General features: G+C 47.0%; 2 protein-coding genes across 3 annotated transcripts in view; one reads left to right on the top strand and one right to left on the bottom strand.

Annotated features, from left to right (window-relative positions):
* LOC139376285 (uncharacterized) overlaps positions 1-20,726 on the bottom strand; it is a 1,125,987-nt gene that overhangs the window by 119,997 nt on the left and 985,264 nt on the right. The gene's annotated exons all lie outside the window — the stretch shown is intronic.
* The window catches only part of LOC139383186 (tumor protein p53-inducible protein 11-like), a 92,864-nt gene that overhangs the window by 20,304 nt on the left and 51,834 nt on the right, over positions 1-20,726 (top strand). Inside the window, exon 1 of one of the 2 annotated variants that reach the window (XM_071127633.1) lies at positions 11,332-11,432. The exons of the other annotated variant lie outside the window; for it this stretch is intronic. The gene's annotated coding sequence lies outside the window, so the exon portion shown is untranslated. Of the gene's footprint in view, positions 1-11,331; positions 11,433-20,726 lie in introns of those variants that run through there. 2 annotated transcript variants of the gene reach the window in all.

Below are 20,726 nucleotides of genomic sequence, written 5' to 3'. Positions count from 1 at the left end.
CCAGTACAGTCAGTCAGTAAATCACTCTTTGATACTACTCTAGCCAGTACAGTCAGCCAGTAAGTCACTCTTTGATACTACTCTAGCCAGTACAGTCAGTAAATCACTCTTTGATTCTACTCTAGCCAGTACAGTCAGTCAGTAAATCACTCTTTGATTCTACTCTAGCCAGTACAGTCAGTAAATCACTCTTTGATTCTACTCTAGCCAGTAGTCAGTCAGTAAGTCACTCTTTGATACTACTCTAGCCAGTACAGTCAGTCAGTAAGTCACTCTTTGATTCTACTCTAGCCAGTACAGTCAGTAAATCACTCTTTGATTCTACTCTAGCCAGTACAGTCAGTAAATCACTCTTTGATTCTACTCTAGCCAGTACAGTCAGTAAATCACTCTTTGATTCTACTCTAGCCAGTACAGTCAGTAAATCACTCTTTGATTCTACTCTAGCCAGTACAGTCAGTAAATCACTCTTTGATTCTACTCTAGCCAGTACAGTCAATAAATCACTCTTTGATTCTACTCTAGCCAGTACAGTCAGTAAATCACTCTTTGATTCTACTCTAGCCAGTACAGTCAGTAAATCACTCTTTGATACTACTCTAGCCAATACAGTCAGTAAATCACTCTTTGATACTACTCTAGCCAGTACAGTCAGTAAATCACTCTTTGATTCTACTCTAGCTAGTACAGTCAGTCAGTAAATCACTCTTTGATTCTACTCTAGCCAGTACAGTCAGTCAGTAAATCACTCTTTGATTCTACTCCAGCTAGTACAGTCAGTCAGTAAATCACTCTTTGATTCTACTCCAGCTAGTACAGTCAGTCAGTAAATCACTCTTTGATACTACTCTAGCCAGTACAGTCAGTCAGTAAATCACTCTTTGATTCTACTCTAGCCAGTACAGTCAGTCAGTAAATCACTCTTTGATACTACTCTAGCCAGTACAGTCAGTCAGTAAATCACTCTTTGATTCTACTCTAGCCAGTACAGTCAGTCAGTAAATCACTCTTTGATACTACTCTAGCCAGTACAGTCAGTCAGTAAATCACTCTTTGATACTACTCTAGCCAGTACAGTCAGTCAGTAAATCACTCTTTGATTCTACTCTAGCCAGTACAGTCAGTAAATCACTCTTTGATTCTACTCTAGCCAGTACAGTCAGTAAATCACTCTTTGATTCTACTCTAGCCAGTACAGTCAGTCAGTAAGTCACTCTTTGATTCTACTCTAGCCAGTACAGTCAGTAAATCACTCTTTGATACTACTCTAGCCAGTACAGTCAGTCAGTAAATCACTCTTTGATACTACTCTAGCCAGTACAGTCAGTAAATCACTCTTTGATACTACTCTAGCCAGTACAGTCAGTCAGTAAATCACTCTTTGATACTACTCTAGCCAGTACAGTCAGTCAGTAAATCACTCTTTGATTCTACTCTAGCCAGTACAGTCAGTCAGTAAATCACTCTTTGATACTACTCTAGCCAGTACAGTCAGTCAGTAAATCACTCTTTGATACTACTCTAGCCAGTACAGTCAGTCAGTAAATCACTCTTTGATTCTACTCTAGCCAGTACAGTCAGTAAATCACTCTTTGATTCTACTCTAGCCAGTACAGTCAGTAAATCACTCTTTGATTCTACTCTAGCCAGTACAGTCAGTCAGTAAGTCACTCTTTGATTCTACTCTAGCCAGTACAGTCAGTAAATCACTCTTTGATACTACTCTAGCCAGTACAGTCAGTCAGTAAATCACTCTTTGATACTACTCTAGCCAGTACAGTCAGTAAATCACTCTTTGATACTACTCTAGCCAGTACAGTCAGTCAGTAAGTCACTCTTTGATACTACTCTAGCCAGTACAGTCAGTCAGTAAATCACTCTTTGATACTACTCTAGCCAGTACAGTCAGTCAGTAAATCACTCTTTGATTCTACTCTAGCCAGTACAGTCAGTCAGTAAGTCACTCTTTGATTCTACTCTAGCCAGTACAGTCAGTCAGTAAGTCACTCTTTGATTCTACTCTAGCCAGTACAGTCAGTCAGTAAGTCACTCTTTGTTTCTACTCTAGCCAGTACAGTCAGTCAGTAAGTCACTCTTTGATTCTACTCTAGCCAGTACAGTCAGTTAGTAAGTCACTCTTTGATTCTACTCTAGCCAGTACAGTCAGTCAGTAAATCACTATTTGATTCTACTCTAGCCAGTACAGTCAGTCAGTAAATCACTCTTTGATTCTACTCTAGCCAGTACAGTCAGTCAGTAAGTCACTCTTTGATACTACTCTAGCCAGTACAGTCAGTCAGTAAATCACTATTTGATTCTACTCTAGCCAGTACAGTCAGTCAGTAAGTCACTCTTTGATTCTACTCTAGCCAGTACAGTCAGTCAGTAAATCACTATTTGATTCTACTCTAGCCAGTACAGTCAGTCAGTAAATCACTCTTTGATTCTACTCTAGCCAGTACAGTCAGTCAGTAAATCACTCTTTGATTCTACTCTAGCCAGTACAGTCAGTCAGTAAATCACTCTTTGATTCTACTCTAGCCAGTACAGTCAGTCAGTAAATCACTCTTTGATTCTACTCTAGCCAGTACAGTCAGTCAGTAAATCACTCTTTGATTCTACTCTAGCCAGTACAGTCAGTCAGTAAGTCACTCTTTGATTCTACTCTAGCCAGTACAGTCAGTCAGTAAGTCACTCTTTGATTCTACTCTAGCCAGTACAGTCAGTCAGTAAATCACTCTTTGATTCTACTCTAGCCAGTACAGTCAGTCAGTAAGTCACTCTTTGATTCTACTCTAGCCAGTACAGTCAGTCAGTAAATCACTATTTGATTCTACTCTAGCCAGTACAGTCAGTCAGTAAGTCACTCTTTGATTCTACTCTAGCCAGTACAGTCAGTCAGTAAATCACTATTTGATTCTACTCTAGCCAGTACAGTCAGTCAGTAAATCACTCTTTGATTCTACTCTAGCCAGTACAGTCAGTCAGTGCTCTTTTCTTTTCTTTTCAGTTCTCTTGTTCTTCACTATATTAGCCAGTTATTCAATCATTTATTTTATCTACAAGCTCATTGAAATGAGCATTGGCCAGTTCTGGTGGGCCTTGAGGCTGACTCGCTGTTGGGGGAGCGGATTAGGGGAGTGGGGGAAGGGGGTGCGGTGAGTGAGTGGGGGGTGAATTGTTTGTGTGTGTGTGTGTGTGTGTGTGCAGGCAACACTATTTTATGATGTAGTTGATGTCACATTTCCTGTCACCACCTTTCAGGTCTCTGTCACTAGGGCACTACCGTACGTCAGATACTAGACTGCCTTGGATCCTACGTCTGAGGGCCTGCTTGTTGAACCGTGATGTCATGTTGATCGACCTGTTAGTGTTTGTTATTACACACGGCTAGGAGGATGGCTTGTTGAACCAGGATGGCTTGTTGAACCAGGGTGGCTTGTTGAACCATGACGTCATGTTGATCGAGGATGGCTTGTTGGGTCTCTTTTATAAAAAATATATATAGATTTTTTTTTACTACACATTAAGACATTGACAGCGGGAAGTTTGCAAACGTTTCACAACTGTTTTCTGATGTTGTAATTTCCTTTTTCCTGTGTATCTCTCCAGCAGAGAGACCTTGATGGGTCTGACCACAGACTGTTGCATGTACCCATTTTTAAGTCTGGGGGTTCCCCCCAAAAACGTTTTTTTGTTCGTCAATTCAGTTAATTTTTTATCATAGAACTAGTGATTTTATTTCATTCGAACCCTAGATCTAGTTGTAGTAGGACCCCTAGTGGGGGAGTGGACCCCTAGATCTAGTCGTAGTAGGACCCCTAGTGGGGGAGTGGACCCCTAGATCTAGTCGTAGTAGGACCCCTAGTGGGGGAGTGGACCCCTAGATCTAGTCGTAGTAGGACCCCTAGTGGGGGAGTGGACCCCTAGATCTAGTCGTAGTAGGACCCCTAGTGGGGGAGTGGACCCCTAGATCTAGTCGTAGTAGGACCCCTAGTGGGGGAGTGGACCCCTAGATCTAGTCGTAGTAGGACCCCTAGTGGGGGAGTGGACCCCTAGATCTAGTCGTAGTAGGACCCCTAGTGGGGGAGTGGACCCCTAGATCTAGTCGTAGTAGGACCCCTAGTGGGGGAGTGGACCCTTAGTTGGGGAGTGTACCCCTAGTGGGGGAGTGTACCCCTAGTGGGGGAGTGGACCCCTAGTGGGGGAGTGGACCCCTAGATCTAGTCGTAGTAGGACCCCTAGTGGGGGAGTGGACCCCTAGATCTAGTCGTAGTAGGACCCCTAGTGGGGGAGTGGACCCCTAGTGGGGGAGTGGACCCCTAGTGGGGGAGTGGACCCCTAGTGGGGGAGTGGACCCCTAGTGGGGGAGTGGACCCCTAGTGGGGGAGTGTACCCCTAGTGGGGGAGTGGACCCCTAGATCTAGTCGTAGTAGGACCCCTAGTGGGGGAGTGGACCCCTAGTGGGGGAGTGGACCCCTAGATCTAGTCGTAGTAGGACCCCTAGTGGGGGAGTGGACCCCTAGATCTAGTCGTAGTAGGACCCCTAGTGGGGGAGTGGACCCCTAGTGGGGGAGTGTACCCCTAGTGGGGAAGTGGACCCCTAGATCTAGTCGTGGTAGGACCCCTAGTGGGGGAGTGGACCCCTAGATCTAGTCGTAGTAGGACCCCTAGTGGGGGAGTGGACCCCTAGTGGGGGAGTGGACCCTTAGTGGGGGAGTGTACCCCTAGTGGGGGAGTGGACCCCTAGATCTAGTCGTAGTAGGACCCCTAGTGGGGGAGTGGACCCCTAGTGGGGGAGTGGACCCCTAGTGGGGGAGTGGACCCCTAGATCTAGTCGTAGTAGGACCCCTAGTGGGGGAGTGGACCCCTAGATCTAGTCGTAGTAGGACCCCTAGTGGGGGAGTAGGAAGGAAACTCCACTTCTACAGGTTAATGGGCTTTCTCTTGTTGTCATGTTGAAAGCACACTGTGTCACATTCATCTTGGTTACGGGTGTTTTGTGATGCCAACTAGGGTTTTTTAAAAACATGTTTTTCTGCCTGAAAGTGTTGTTTCCGGAGCAATTGAGGATAATGAGCTAGATTCCTTCTGTGCATCAAAACACACCCCTCCAGGCAGGCAGGCAGGCACAATAATAATGACTGGATTCCTCCTGCGTGCATCACATCCTGTTTAATGTTTTTAAATGCTGTAGGCAGTAAGATCAGGGGAGCGACTGAACACCACCAACACACATCATGATCCACCTCCACTGTGCCAGGTTCAATACATCTTTCCTGTCCTGGTTCTTTCAGGAATGAATCCCTTTTCAACTACAGATAGATGTTGGAGGCCAGTGTCAAACAGCACTCAGGGCCGTCCACACCAAGCACCATAATGGATAATTATGATAAATTATACATAACTATATAACATGTTAGTGAGCGGCCACGCGAGAGGAACGTGTAATGTTTTATAGATCCACGGCATGTTAAATCAACTGATCAATACATCCTGCACGCGGGTAGGCCTGTTCCTGAGATGCTAACACAGACCTTTTTGGGGTGTGTTCATTTGTCATAGTAAAAACAATGTTTTCTCATAGTTGTCAATTCGTTTTGGATATTTTTAATCTCACTGTGCTCATCTAAAGAGCTAAAGAGGGACTGGCTGTAGCTGATGGGCAGTGGGGGAGGCCAGGTGTGTGATTGCAAAGAGAAGATGCGAGATGTGTTAGTAGCTAATACAACCCATTGTTTATTAGCTAAATATTAGGCTGCCGTTGGTAAAAGAAAAAAAAAGATTGCCGTTATCATACTGATATGCGTTGTTTGTTGTGAATCGTTATTCTCCCAGGTCGTCTTATAATTAGACCAATGTGGACGCCAATGTGGTCACCAATGTGGTCGCCCAGTTGTTCAGCTTACTCTGCCTCTCCTCTCAAAGCAGCCTTGCGTATCTAGAGCCAAGAACGCTTCAATGGAATGCAGTTTTTGACCGGTTGTTAAAGTTGTTGTTTTTTATCGCGGGAGGGACAGGGATAAAATGGCTTTTTAATTAAGGTGATCCAAACGATAGCGCTCCTTATCCACTCTTTTTGTAGTGTGAACGCTCCTGTTCACTTGAATTCGAATGACCTTGTAGTTATCGTCTTTGGTGTGGACGCCCCCTCAGTGGCATTGCTCACCCAAATCCCTCAGTGGCACTGCTCACCCAAATCCCTCAGTGGCACTGCTCACCCAAATCCCTCAGTGGTGTTCAACAGCAGGGCGTTGAACGCCACTCCATCGCGTCCTCCATCTTCCTCTCCCCCCTCCTCCACTCTTCCTCTTCCTCTCCCCCCTCCTCCACTCTTCCTCTTCCTCTCCCCCCTCCTCCACTCTTCCTCTTCCTCTCCCTCCTCCACTCTTCCTCTTCCTCTCCCTCCTCCACTCTTCCTCTTCCTCTCCCCCCTCCTCCACTCTTCCTCTCCCCCCTCCTCCACTCTTCCTCTCCCCCCTCCTCCACTCTTCCTCTCCCCCCTCCTCCACTCTTCCTCTCCCCCTCCTCCACTCTTCCTCCCCCCCTCCTCCACTCTTCCTCTTCCCCCCTCCACTCTTCCTCTTCCCCCCTCCACTCTTCCTCTTCCCCCCTCCACTCTTCCTCTTCCCCCCTCCACTCTTCCTCTTCCCCCTCCTCCACTCTTCCTCTTCCCCCTCCTCCACTCTTCCTCTTCCCCCCTCCTCCACTCTTCCTCTTCCCCCCTCCTCCACTCTTCCTCTTCCCCCCTCCCCCACTCTTCCTCTTCCCCCTCCTCCACTCTTCCTCTTCCCCCCTCCTCCACTCTTCCTCTTCCCCCCTCCTCCACTCTTCCTCTTCCCCCCTCCACTCTTCCTCTTCCCCCTCCTCCACTCTTCCTCTTCCCCCCTCCTCCACTCTTCCTCTTCCCCCCTCCACTCTTCCTCTTCCCCCCTCCTCCACTCTTCCTCTTCCCCCCCCCTCCACTCTTCCTCTTCCCCCCCCCTCCACTCTTCCTCTTCCCCCTCCTCCACTCTTCCTCTTCCCCCCTCCTCCACTCTTCCTCTTCCCCCCTCCTCCACTCTTCCTCTTCCCCCCTCCTCCACTCTTCCTCTTCCCCCCTCCTCCACTCTTCCTCTTCCCCCCTCCTCCACTCTTCCTCTTCCCCCCTCCTCCACTCTTCCTCTTCCCCCCTCCACTCTTCCTCTTCCCCCCTCCACTCTTCCTCTTCCCCCCTCCTCCACTCTTCCTCTTCCCCCCTCCTCCACTCTTCCTCTTCCCCCCTCCTCCACTCTTCCTCTTCCCCCTCCTCCACTCTTCCTCTTCCCCCTCCTCCACTCTTCCACTTCCCCCCTCCTCCACTCTTCCTCTTCCCCCCTCCTCCACTCTTCCTCTTCCCCCCTCCTCCACTCTTCCTCTTCCCCCCTCCTCCACTCTTCCACTTCCCCCCTCCTCCACTCTTCCTCTTCCCCCCTCCTCCACTCTTCCTCTTCCCCCCTCCTCCACTCTTCCTCTCTCCCTCTCCCCTCTCCTCCACTCTCCCTCTTCTCTGATTAGGGTTCTAAATTTGTATATGCACAGTTTCATGGTCTAAACTCCATTAAAACTCACAGTAATCATTCACTAAACAGGATACAAAACAAACTACAGTTTAACTTGAAACATGTTACATTTTAATAGAATCCATCAATGAAAATCTGTTATTGTGTTCCAACACACATGCTTTCTGTTTCATAGTTGTAACAAAGCACTCAACAAATAATGATTGAACATTTTAATTTAATTTGATTTTTTTTATGTTTACATATAGCTTGCAGTAACAAAGTAATAAATGCTGCTGTTATTTTAAATAATAATATTCTGTTACCCAAGACTTTCATAAATGTAACCAAATTATTCTTTTTGCGATTTTAGCATATATGAACTGTATTAATTACACTGTTTAGAATGTTGTGGTAGTTTGAAAGGGAGGGGGGGGGGCCGCCCGAGACCCAGCGGATCTAGTGTTAAATGTTGGGTGGGGGGTCGCCCGAGACCCAGCGGATCTAGTGTTAAATGTTGTGGTAGTTTGAAAGGGTGGGGGGGGGGGGCGCCCGAGACCCAGCGGATCTAGTGTTAAATGTTGTGGTAGTTTGAAAGGGAGGGGGAGGGGGGGGGTCGCCCGAGACCCAGCGGATCTAGTGTTAAATGTTGTGGTAGTTTGAAAGGGAGGGGGAGGGACGCCCGAGACCCAGCGGATCTATAGTTGAATGTTGTGGTAGTTTGAAAGGGAGGAGGAGGGGGGGGGTCGCCCGAGACCCAGCGGATCTAGTGTTAAATGTTGTGGTAGTTTGAAAGGGAGGGGGAGGGACGCCCGAGACCCAGCGGATCTAGTGTTGAATGTTGTGGTAGTTTGAAAGGGAGGAGGAGGGGGGGGTCGCCCGAGACCCAGCGGATCTAGTGTTGAATGTTGTGGTAGTTTGAAAGGGAGGAGGAGGGGGGGGTCGCCCGAGACCCAGCGGATCTAGTGTTAAATGTTGTGGTAGTTTGAAAGGGAGGGAGGAGGGGGGGGTCGCCCGAGACCCAGCGGATCTAGTGTTAAATGTTGTGGTAGTTTGAAAGGGAGGGGGAGGGACGCCCGAGACCCAGCGGATCTAGTGTTGAATGTTGTGGTAGTTTGAAAGGGAGGGGGAGGGACGCCCGAGACCCAGCGGATCTAGTGTTGAATGTTGTGGTAGTTTGAAAGGGAGGGGGAGGTCACCCGAGACCCAGCGGATCTAGTGTTGAATGTTGTGGTAGTTTGAAAGGGAGGAGGAGGGGGGGGGTCGCCCGAGACCCAGCGGATCTAGTGTTAAATGTTGTGGTAGTTTGAAAGGGAGGGGGAGGGACGCCCGAGACCCAGCGGATCTAGTGTTGAATGTTGTGGTAGTTTGAAAGGGAGGAGGAGGGGGGGGTCGCCCGAGACCCAGCGGATCTAGTGTTGAATGTTGTGGTAGTTTGAAAGGGAGGAGGAGGGGGGGGTCGCCCGAGACCCAGCGGATCTAGTGTTAAATGTTGTGGTAGTTTGAAAGGGAGGGGGAGGGACGCCCGAGACCCAGCGGATCTAGTGTTAAATGTTGTGGTAGTTTGAAAGGGAGGAGGAGGGGGGGGTCGCCCGAGACCCAGCGGATCTAGTGTTAAATGTTGTGGTAGTTTGAAAGGGAGGGGGAGGGACGCCCGAGACCCAGCGGATCTAGTGTTGAATGTTGTGGTAGTTTGAAAGGGAGGGGGAGGGACGCCCGAGACCCAGCGGATCTAGTGTTGAATGTTGTGGTAGTTTGAAAGGGAGGGGGAGGTCACCCGAGACCCAGCGGATCTAGTGTTGAATGTTGTGGTAGTTTGAAAGGGAGGGGGAGGGACGCCCGAGACCCAGCGGATCTAGTGTTGAATGTTGTGGTAGTTTGAAAGGGAGGGGGAGGGGGGGGTCACCCGAGACCCAGCGGATCTAGTGTTAAATGTTGTGGTAGTTTGAAAGGGAGGAGGAGGGGGGGGTCGCCCGAGACCCAGCGGATCTAGTGTTAAATGTTGTGGTAGTTTGAAAGGGAGGGGGGGGGGGGGGGTCGCCCGAGACCCAGCGGATCTAGTGTTAAATGTTGTGGTAGTTTGAAAGGGAGGGGGAGGGGGGGTCGCCCGAGACCCAGCGGATCTAGTGTTAAATGTTGTGGTAGTTTGAAAGGGAGGGGGAGGGTCGCCCGAGACCCAGCGGATCTAGTGTTGAATGTTGTGGTAGTTTGAAAGGGAGGGGGAGGGACGCCCGAGACCCAGCGGATCTAGTGTTGAATGTTGTGGTAGTTTGAAAGGGAGGGGGAGGGACGTCCGAGACCCAGCGGATCTAGTGTTGAATGTTGTGCTAGTTTGAAAGGGAGGGGGAGGGACGCCCGAGACCCAGCGGATCTAGTGTTGAATGTTGTGGTAATTTGAAAGGGAGGGGGAGGGGGGGGTCACCCGAGACCCAGCGGATCTAGTGTTAAATGTTGTGGTAGTTTGAAAGGGAGGAGGAGGGGGGGGTCGCCCGAGACCCAGCGGATCTAGTGTTAAATGTTGTGGTAGTTTGAAAGGGAGGGGGAGGGGGGGGGTCGCCCGAGACCCAGCGGATCTAGTGTTAAATGTTGTGGTAGTTTGAAAGGGAGGGGGAGGGTCGCCCGAGACCCAGCGGATCTAGTGTTGAATGTTGTGGTAGTTTGAAAGGGAGGAGGAGGGGGGGGTCGCCCGAGACCCAGCGGATCTAGTGTTAAATGTTGTGGTAGTTTGAAAGGGAGGGGGAGGGACGCCCGAGACCCAGCGGATCTAGTGTTGAATGTTGTGGTAGTTTGAAAGGGAGGGGGAGGGACGCCCGAGACCCAGCGGATCTAGTGTTGAATGTTGTGGTAGTTTGAAAGGGAGGGGGAGGGACGCCCGAGACCCAGCGGATCTAGTGTTAAATGTTGTGGTAGTTTGAAAGGGAGGGGGAGGGGGGGGGGTCGCCCGAGACCCAGCGGATCTAGTGTTAAATGTTGTGGTAGTTTGAAAGGGAGGGGGAGGGTCGCCCGAGACCCAGCGGATCTAGTGTTGAATGTTGTGGTAGTTTGAAAGGGAGGGGGAGGGGGGGGGGTCGCCCGAGACCCAGCGGATCTAGTGTTAAATGTTGTGGTAGTTTGAAAGGGAGGGGGAGGGACGCCCGAGACCCAGCGGATCTAGTGTTGAATGTTGTGGTAGTTTGAAAGGGAGGGGGAGGGACGCCCGAGACCCAGCGGATCTAGTGTTGAATGTTGTGGTAGTTTGAAAGGGAGGGGGAGGGACGCCCGAGACCCAGCGGATCTAGTGTTGAATGTTGTGGTAGTTTGAAAGGGAGGGGGAGGGACGCCCGAGACCCAGCGGATCTAGTGTTAAATGTAAAATATTTATCACAATCCAATAAGTCGAGGTAGCCTCTCCTTCCTTCAGTCTGTTGTTCTCCTGTTTGAACATGACCCTTCCCTGTACACACACACACACACACACACACACACACACGCTGACCACTAGAGTGGTGATGGAATCTCACACACACGCTGGATTTACAACCACGGTCAGACCAAGAGGCACAGTTGGCATCCTGTCACCCCCCCCCCCCCCCCCCACCCCACCCCACCCCCGTGACACACTCTCCCCTGGTATGCAGGCGTAAGGTATTGATCCGATGCCTGGTGACTCAATCCTGATGTGAAAGCCGACTGCTGAACTGCCAAGCAATGTGCCGACGGACAAGTACGAACACAGCCTTTCAGACGCGTCACTAATGTCTGCTGCCAGTCTGCCAAAGTGCCTACTTTAAAAAAACAAGTCCTTGACTGACCAACTCGATCATAACAGCAGGGCGGGTGCAGTGTGAAAACCAGTGTTACATGTTGGTGTTGTGTTCATCAGTTGCTTTAACCTACAGGACATCCAATGGTATTGATTCAAAGCAACTTCAGGTAAATATGTTAGCTAGAAACTATATTCATGGACGCTATCGACACATTGTTCATTCTGCCTTATCTTATCCGTATCTGAAACGAGCAATAGGTTACTCCTCCTATTATATAACCTGTTTTATTGTTTCAAAGTAACAAATTCAGAATATATTTTGAAAGGCTTCTGCTTGAGTGACGGTGTGACTAGACGAATGCAGATGCATGCTAATGTATGCGCGAACAACCTGACCACCTGCTGGGACCAAATAATGTAAACCCTCGTGGTGACACAAAAGAATGCTTCGGCTTTAAACCACAGCCACCATCACATGGACACTAAGTCGGTCAAATCGGGGCTCGACAGTGCGGACTATTTTACTCACATATGCGCTTAGATGTGCTGCTGTGCCACCAGGAATTTTAATTTAGGAGCGCCAGTACACCTAGAAAAATGAAGGATTCTAGCTTTATATATATTTTTTTATTTTATTGTTCTCCTAAAGCATAGTGTCCTTGTTGAAGTGTGTGTGTGTGTGTGTGTACGTACTGTGTAGAGATCAAGATGGTTTGATCTAGGAGACTGGTTGGTTATCAACACAAATCTCAAGCTTTACGTTGTGATGCAACACTTTGGATAATTGAATGAACAATGTGGTTGTTATCTATCTCTATTCAAATAAATCATAAATGTGGTTTTTATCTATCTCTATTCAAATAAATCATAAATGTGGTTGTTATCTATCTCTATTCAAATAAATCATAAATGTGGTTGTTATCTATCTCTATTCAAATAAATCATAAATGTGGTTGTTATCTATCTCTATTCAAATAAATCATAAATGTGGTTTTTATCTATCTCTATTCAAATAAATCATAAATGCATGAATGTCAGCCCCACCTCTTTCACCCATAACCTTTTTAAAGAGGTACTATACAACAACAACAACAACAACAAAAAAACACTACATTTCCTGCTTGCTAATTTGAGTTTGTGACAAAACAAAGCAAGTATAGTTTAGAGAATCATTGTACCATCTAAACAGCTGTGAAATATACTGTATTTTCCTGAACCAAAAATATTGTACTTTCAGCTTGTTTTGAAGCTGGTGTAGAAAACCCAAAGTAAAAGACTCAAAATAAATAACACGCATAGAACAGACCTACTGCTTCTTAGACTGGCTTTCAGTGAGAGTGATAGATCTATAACGCATAGAACAGACCTACTGCTTCTTAGACTGGCTTTCAGTGAGAGTGATAGATCTATAACGCATAGAACAGACCTACTGCTTCTTAGACTGGCTTTCAATGAGTCTGCTTCTTAGACTGGCTTTCAATGAGCGTGATAGATCTATAACGCATAGAACAGACCTACTGCTTCTTAGACTGGCTTTCAATGAGTCTGCTTCTTAGACTGGCTTTCAATGAGCGTGATAGATCTATAACGCATAGAACAGACCTACTGCTTCTTAGACTGGCTTTCAATGAGTCTGATAGATCTATAACACATAGAACAGACCTACTGCTTCTTAGACTGGCTTTCAATGAGAGTGATAGATCTATAACACATAGAACAGACCTACTGCTTCTTAGACTGGCTTTCAATGAGTCTGCTTCTTAGACTGGCTTTCAATGAGTCTGCTTCTTAGACTGGCTTTCAATGAGAGTGATAGATCTATAACGCATAGAACAGACCTACTGCTTCTTAGACTGGCTTTCAATGAGTCTGCTTCTTAGACTGGCTTTCAATGAGCGTGATAGATCTATAACACATAGAACAGACCTACTGCTTCTTAGACTGGCTTTCAGTGAGAGTGATAGATCTATAACGCATAGAACAGACCTACTGCTTCTTAGACTGGCTTTCAATGAGAGTGATAGATCTATAACACATAGAACAGACCTACTGCTTCTTAGACTGGCTTTCAATGAGTCTGCTTCTTAGACTGGCTTTCAATGAGTCTGCTTCTTAGACTGGCTTTCAATGAGAGTGATAGATCTATAACGCATAGAACAGACCTACTGCTTCTTAGACTGGCTTTCAGTGAGAGTGATAGTGATATCACACGTTTCCATGTGAATTTGGTCGAGTCGCCAAAGCACCTCTCAGTATAGCTTTCTGTCTCCTCTGCTTATTCAGTCCTATTTTCCAAGGAAAACGACAATTCACCATCTCTTTTTGATGGTGACGATGTTACGATCTGTAAAGGACCATCTCCGGCTGCTGCTCATTTCAAACTAATCAAATGTTCCAGTATACCTCTTGTCTGACTGGATAAGGACACGGGGCATTACTAGCCTGTGGTTCAGCATTGATTATCTAGGGTGTGTGTGTGTGTGTGTGGGGTGTGTGTGTGTGGGGTGTGTGTGTGTGGGGTGTGTGTGGGGGGTGTGTGTGGGGGGGGTGTGTGTGGGGGGGGGGGGTGTGTGTGTGTGTGTGTGTGTGTGTGTGTGGGGGGGGGGGTGTGTGTGTGTGTGTGTGTGTGGGGGGGGGTGTGTGTGTGGGGGGGGTGTGTGTGTGGGGGGGGTGTTCCACCGGTAACTTTATCCTGGCTACTCGGCCTCCTTGCTCCGCCCACAACGCTACACAGTGGCCACGGACATTTTAGTTTCTTCTCCGAGGACCTCCCCGACCCTTCACCGAATGACAACGCATTCGGGGCCCGTCTGATTTGTTACAGAAACTTATGGGTTAGGCCAGATGGGTTAGGCCAGATGGGTCGGACCCGATGCGTCGGGTCGGACCAGATGCGTCGGGTCGGACCAGATGCGTCGGGTCAGATGGGTCGGGCCAGAGCCAGAACACACTGGGGGTGAAAATTAATCATTGTCTCCAACCAATCAGAGTATCAATCTAATTGGTGATGACTGTGTTTTTGTACAATGCCCTTCGTCAACACAAACGACCTTCGTCAACACAAACGACCTTCGTCAACACAAACGACTTCACCGACAGCAGTCTGACTGCAGTATGTAGCGAATGACAGCGGAAAGAATTTAGTTCGAGTCGTCCCTTCACCTTTTCCCTGATTTGAAACCAGTTTATCACTGACGTCAAACATGCTGACAGACACATTCACTTTGTTGCTGTGTAAACTCACCTGTGCCCTGATGGCATTTTGTGTTGCTCACTGAAACCTGACTAGCGAGCCGCAGGGCTCTTACAGGCGTGTGTGTGTGTGTGTGTGTGTGTGTGTGTGTGTGTGTGTACATATTCAAAAATGATATACACTACTGTTAACGTTTGGGGTCACTTAGAAATGTCCTTGTTTTTGAAAGAATCATATTTTTTTTTGTGGTAAAATAACATCAAATTGATCAGAAATACAGTGTAGACGTTAATGTTGTAAATGACTATTGTAGCTGGAAACGGCTGTTTAAAAAAAATAATTTGAATGGAATATCTACATAGGTGTAGAGAGGCCCGTTATCAAATCATAGTTTATTTGTCACGTGCGCCTAATACAACAGGTGTAGTAGACCTTACAGTGAAATGCTGAATACAACAGGTGTAGTAGACCTTACAGTGAAATGCTGAATACAACAGGTGTAGTAGACCTTACAGTGAAATGCTGAATACAACAGGTGTAGTAGACCTTACAGTGAAATGCTGAATACAACAGGTGTAGTAGACCTTACAGTGAAATGCTGAATACAACAGGTGTAGTAGACCTCACAGTGAAATGCTGAATACAACAGGTGTAGTAGACCTCACAGTGAAATGCTGAATACAACAGGTGTAGTAGACCTCACAGTGAAATGCTGAATACAACAGGTGTAGGTAGAGTGAAATGCTTACTTACTAACCAATGGTGCGAAGGGGAAAAAGGTATGCGCGTGTGTGTAGGTAAGTAACCATCACTCCTGTGTTCCAATGGCATGTTGTGTTAGCTAATCCAAGTGCATCATTTTAAAAGGCTATTGATACACTTGGATAAGCTAACACAACATGCCATTGGAACACAGGAGTGATGGTTGCTGATAATGGGCCTCTGTACACCTATGTAGATATTCCTTCTTTAAAAAAGAAAGCCGTTTCCAGCTACAATAGTCATTTTACAACATAAACAATGTCTACACTGTATTTCTGATCAATGTGAAGTTATTTTAACGGACCAAAAAAAAAAGTGCTTTTCTTTCAAAAACCCAGGAAATTTCTAAGTGAACCCAAAACTTTTGTGTGTCTGTATGAATGTATTCAGACCACCTGACATTTTCATTACGTTACAGCCTTATTCTAAAATGGACAAATCATTTCCTCATCTACACACACAATTCCCAATGACAAAGTGAAAATACTTTTTTAGATCTTTTTTTTTTGCAAATGTGTGTAGTAGAGGTCGACCGGTTAATCGGCATGGACGATTTTCAAGTTTTCGTAACAATCGGTAATCTGCGTTTTTGGACACCGATTATGGCCGATTACATTGCACTTTATGAGGACTATGGCAGGCTGACCACCTGTTATGCGTTTGCAGCAAGGAGCCAAGGTAAGTTGCTAGCTAGCATTAAACTTATCTTTTATAAAAAAACAATCAATCTTAACATAATCACTTGTTAAATAGACCATGGTTGATGACTAGTTCAACTAGCTTTTCCTGTGTTGCATATAATCAATACGGTGTCTGTTTTAATTTGTCATCCAATCACAGCCTACTTGGCCAAACAGGTGATGATATATGAAAAGCGGTCAGGGTATATGCAGTAGTTTGGGCCGCTTGGCTCGTTGCGATCTGTGCGACGACCATTTGGCGCAAAGTACAGCGAGATCCTTGATGAAAACCTGCTCTGGAGCACTCAGGACCTCAAACTGGGTTGAAGGTTCACCTTCCAACAGGACAACGACCCTAAGCGCACAGCCAAGACAACGCAGGAGTGGCTTGGGGCAAGTCTCTGATTTTTGTTCTTGAGTGGCCCAGCCAGAGCTCTGACTTGAACCTAATCGAACATCTGTGGAGAGACCTGAAAATAGCTGAGCTTCGCCGTTCCCCATCCAACCTGACAGAGCTTGAGAGGATCTGCAGAGAAGAACGGGAGAAACTCCCCAAATACGAGCTTGTAGCGTCATACCCAAAAGAGTCAAGTCTGTAATCGCTGCCAAAGGTGCTTCAACAAGTACTGAGTAAAGGATCTGAATACTTAAGTAAATTTGATATTTCATTGTTTTAATAAATTTGCAAACATCTTAAACCGTTTTGATATTATGGGGTATAGTTTGTACATTTAGTGGGAAAGTAAGCATTTTAATCCTTTTTAGTTTAAGCTGGGCTGTAACATAACAATATGTGGAAAGTCAAGGGGTCTGAATACTTTCTGAATGCACTGTGTATGTGTTATATATTACGAGCAAAGTGATCTGTGTTCAGGGGGTGTATTCATTCCGCCAATTCTGTTGAACTTTTCTTAAACGGAAGCAAACGGTAAGAAATGGGGATAAACATACCTGAATTTGTCCAATAGAAACTCTTGTTTGCAAATGTTAGACTAACGATTACAACCTACAGTAGATCAGCTAGATGTGGGGAAGCGTGCAAGGCGGTATTGAATGTGTCACTCAGTCATCTTGATTGCTTTTTATTCCTCTCTACCTGTGAGCACCTACGTTGTAAACTTTCATTCATTGGCTAGGTTGAGGCAACCTCATGATGGGTATAGGGAACAATGGAGTACAATGTCGAACCTGTCGAAGTTACATTGAACTGGGTGAACAGAAAATGAATGACAGACGTCCAATAAAAATCAAATCAAATCAAATTTTATTTGTCACATACACATGGTTAGCAGATGTTAATGCGAGTGTAGCGAAATGCTTGTGCTTCTAGTTCCGACAATGCAGTAATAAATAACAAGTAATCTAACTAACAATTCCAAAACTACTGTCTTGTACACAGTGTGAGGGGATAAAGAATATGTACATAAGGATATATGAATGAGTGATGGTACAGAGCAGCATAGGCAGATACAGTAGATGGTATCGAGTACAGTATATACATATGAGATGAGTATGTAAACAAAGTGGCATAGTTAAAGTGGCTAGTGATACATGTATTACATAAGGATACAGTCGATGATATAGAGTACAGTATATACGTATGCATATGAGATGAATAATGTAGGGTAAGTAACATTATATAAGGTAGCATTGTTTAAAGTGGCTAGTGATATATTTACATCATTTCCCATCAATTCCCATTATTAAAGTGGCTGGAGTTGAGTCAGTGTCAGTGTGTTGGCAGCAGCCACTCAATGTTAGTGGTGGCTGTTTAACAGTCTGATAGCCTTGAGATAGAAGCTGTTTTTCAGTCTCTCGGTCCCAGCTTTGATGCACCTTTACTGACCTCGCCTTCTGGATGATAGCGGGGTGAACAGGCAGTGGCTCGGGTGGTTGATGTCCTTGATGATCTTTATGGCCTTCCTGTGACATCGGGTGGTGTAGGTGTCCTGGAGGGCAGGTAGTTTGCCCCCGGTGATGCGTTGTGCAGACCTCACTACCCTCTGGAGAGCCTTACGGTTGAGGGCGGAGCAGTTGCCGTACCAGGCGGTGATACAGCCCGCCAGGATGCTCTCGATTGTGCATCTGTAGAAGTTTGTGAGTGCTTTTGGTGATAAGCCGAATTTCTTCAGCCTCCTGAGGTTGAAGAGGCGCTGCTGCGCCTTCTTCACAATGCTGTCTGTGTGAGTGGACCAATTCAGTTTGTCTGTGATGTGTATGCCGAGGAACTTAAAACTTGCTACCCTCTCCACTACTGTTCCATCGATGTGGATAGGGGGGTGTTCCCTCTGCTGTTTCCTGAAGTCCACAATCATCTCCTTAGTTTTGTTGACGTTGAGTGTGAGGTTATTTTCCTGACACCACACTCCGAGGGCCCTCACCTCCTCCCTGTAGGCCGTCTCGTCGTTGTTGGTAATCAAGCCTACCACTGTTGTGTCGTCCGCAAACTTGATGATTGAGTTGGAGGCGTGCGTGGCCACGCAGTCGTGGGTGAACAGGGAGTACAGGAGAGGGCTCAGAACGCACCCTTGTGGGGCCCCAGTGTTGAGGATCAGCGGGGAGGAGATGTTGTTGCCTACCCTCACCACCTGGGGGCGGCCCGTCAGGAAGTCCAGTACCCAGTTGCACAGGGCGGGGTCGAGACCCAGGGTCTCGAGCTTGATGACGAGCTTGGAGGGTACTATGGTGTTGAATGCCGAGCTGTAGTCAATGAACAGCATTCTCACATAGGTATTCCTCTTGTCCAGATGGGTTAGGGCAGTGTGCAGTGTGGTTGAGATTGCATCGTCTGTGGACCTATTTGGGCGGTAAGCAAATTGGAGTGGGTCTAGGGTGTCAGGTAGGGTGACTAGTCTCTCAAAGCACTTCATGATGACGGAAGTGAGTGCTACGGGGCGGTAGTCGTTTAGCTCAGTTACCTTAGCTTTCTTGGGAACAGGAACAATGGTGGCCCTCTTGAAGCATGTGGGAACAGCAGACTGGTATAGGGATTGATTGAATATGTCAGTAAACACACCGGCCAGCTGGTCTGCGCATGCTCTGAGGGCGCGGCTGGGGATGCCGTCTGGGCCTGCAGCCTTGCGAGGGTTAACACGTTTAAATGTCTTACTCACCTCGGCTGCAGTGAAGGAGAGACCGCAAGTTTTCGTTGCAGGCCGTGTCAGTGGCACTGTATTGTCCTCAAAGCGGGCAAAAAAGTTATTTAGTCTGCCTGGGAGCAGGACATCCTGGTCCGTGACTGGGCTGGATTTCTTCCTGTAGTCCGTGATTGACTGTAGACCCTGCCACATGCCTCTTGTGTCTGAGCCGTTGAATTGAGATTCTACTTTGTCTCTGTACTGACGCTTAGCTTGTTTGATAGCCTTGCGGAGGGAATAGCTGCACTGTTTGTATTCGGTCATGTTACCAGACACCTTGCCCTGATTAAAAGCAGTGGTTCGCGCTTTCAGTTTCACACGAATGCTGCCATCAATCCACGGTTTCTGGTTAGGGAATGTTTTAATCGTTGCTATGGGAACGACATCTTCAACGCACGTTCTAATGAACTCGCACACCGAATCAGCGTATTCGTCAATGTTGTTGTCTGACGCAATACGAAACATGTCCCAGTCCACGTGATGGAAGCAGTCTTGGAGTGTGGAGTCAGCTTGGTCGGACCAGCGTTGGACAGACCTCAGCGTGGGAGCCTCTTGTTTTAGTTTCTGTCTGTAGGCAGGGATCAACAGAATGGAGTCGTGGTCAGCTTTTCCGAAAGGGGGGCGGGGCAGGGCCTTATATGCGTCGCGGAAGTTAGAGTAACAATGATCCAAGGTCTTTCCACCCCTGGTTGCGCAATCGATATGCTGATCAAATTTGGGGAGTCTTGTTTTCAGATTAGCCTTGTTAAAATCCCCAGCTACAATGAATGCAGCCTCCGGATAAATGGTTTCCAGTTTGCAAAGAGTCAAATAAAGTTCATTCAGAGCCAACGATGTGTCTGCTTGGGGGGGATATATACGGCTGTGATTATAATCGAAGAGAATTCCCTTGGTAGATAATGCGGTCTACATTTGATTGTGAGGAATTCTAAATCAGGTGAACAGAAGGATTTGAGTTCCTGTATGTTTCTTTCATCACACCATGTCACGTTAGTCATAAGGCATACGCCCCCGCCCCTCTTTTTACCAGAATTATGTTTTTTCCTGTCTGCGCGATGCGTAGAGAAACCTGTTGGCTGCACCGCTTCGGATAGCGTCTCTCCAGTAAGCCACGTTTCCGTGAAGCAAAGAACGTTACAGTCTCTGATGTCCCTCTGGAATGCTACCCTTGCTCGGATTTCATCAACCTTGTTGTCAAGAGACTGGACATTGGCAAGAAGAATGCTAGGGAATGGTGCACGGTGTGCCCGTCTCCGGAGTCTGACCAGAAGACCGCCTCGTTTCCCTCTTTTTCGGAGTCGTTTTTTTGGGTCGCTGCATGGGATCCACTCCGTTGTCCTGTTTGTAAGGCAGAGCACAGGATCCGCGTCGCGAAAAGCGTATTCTTGGTCGTACTGATGGTGAGTTGACGCTGATCTTATATTCAGTAGTTCTTCTCGACTGTATGTGATGAAACCTAAGATGACCTGGGGTACTAATGTAAGAAATAACACGTAAAAAAACAAAAAACTGCATAGTTTCCTAGGAACGCGAAGCGAGGCGGCCATCTCTGTCGGCGCCGGAAGTATCTATGCTGTAATAGAAATAAAGGTCCTTCTCCAAAAAGAAAAAAAGATAGTCCTCCCTCGTCTTAAACGGCACCAACCGCCCCTGGACTCCATGATCATTAGTCATGTAATGCCTGGTGAC

Source organism: Oncorhynchus clarkii, chromosome 2 (assembly GCF_045791955.1).
Source record: "Oncorhynchus clarkii lewisi isolate Uvic-CL-2024 chromosome 2, UVic_Ocla_1.0, whole genome shotgun sequence".
In the NCBI taxonomy this organism is placed as follows: domain Eukaryota; kingdom Metazoa; phylum Chordata; class Actinopteri; order Salmoniformes; family Salmonidae; genus Oncorhynchus; species Oncorhynchus clarkii.
Note: the sequence above shows the minus strand (reverse complement) of the source record. Positions and strands in the feature narration are given on the sequence as shown.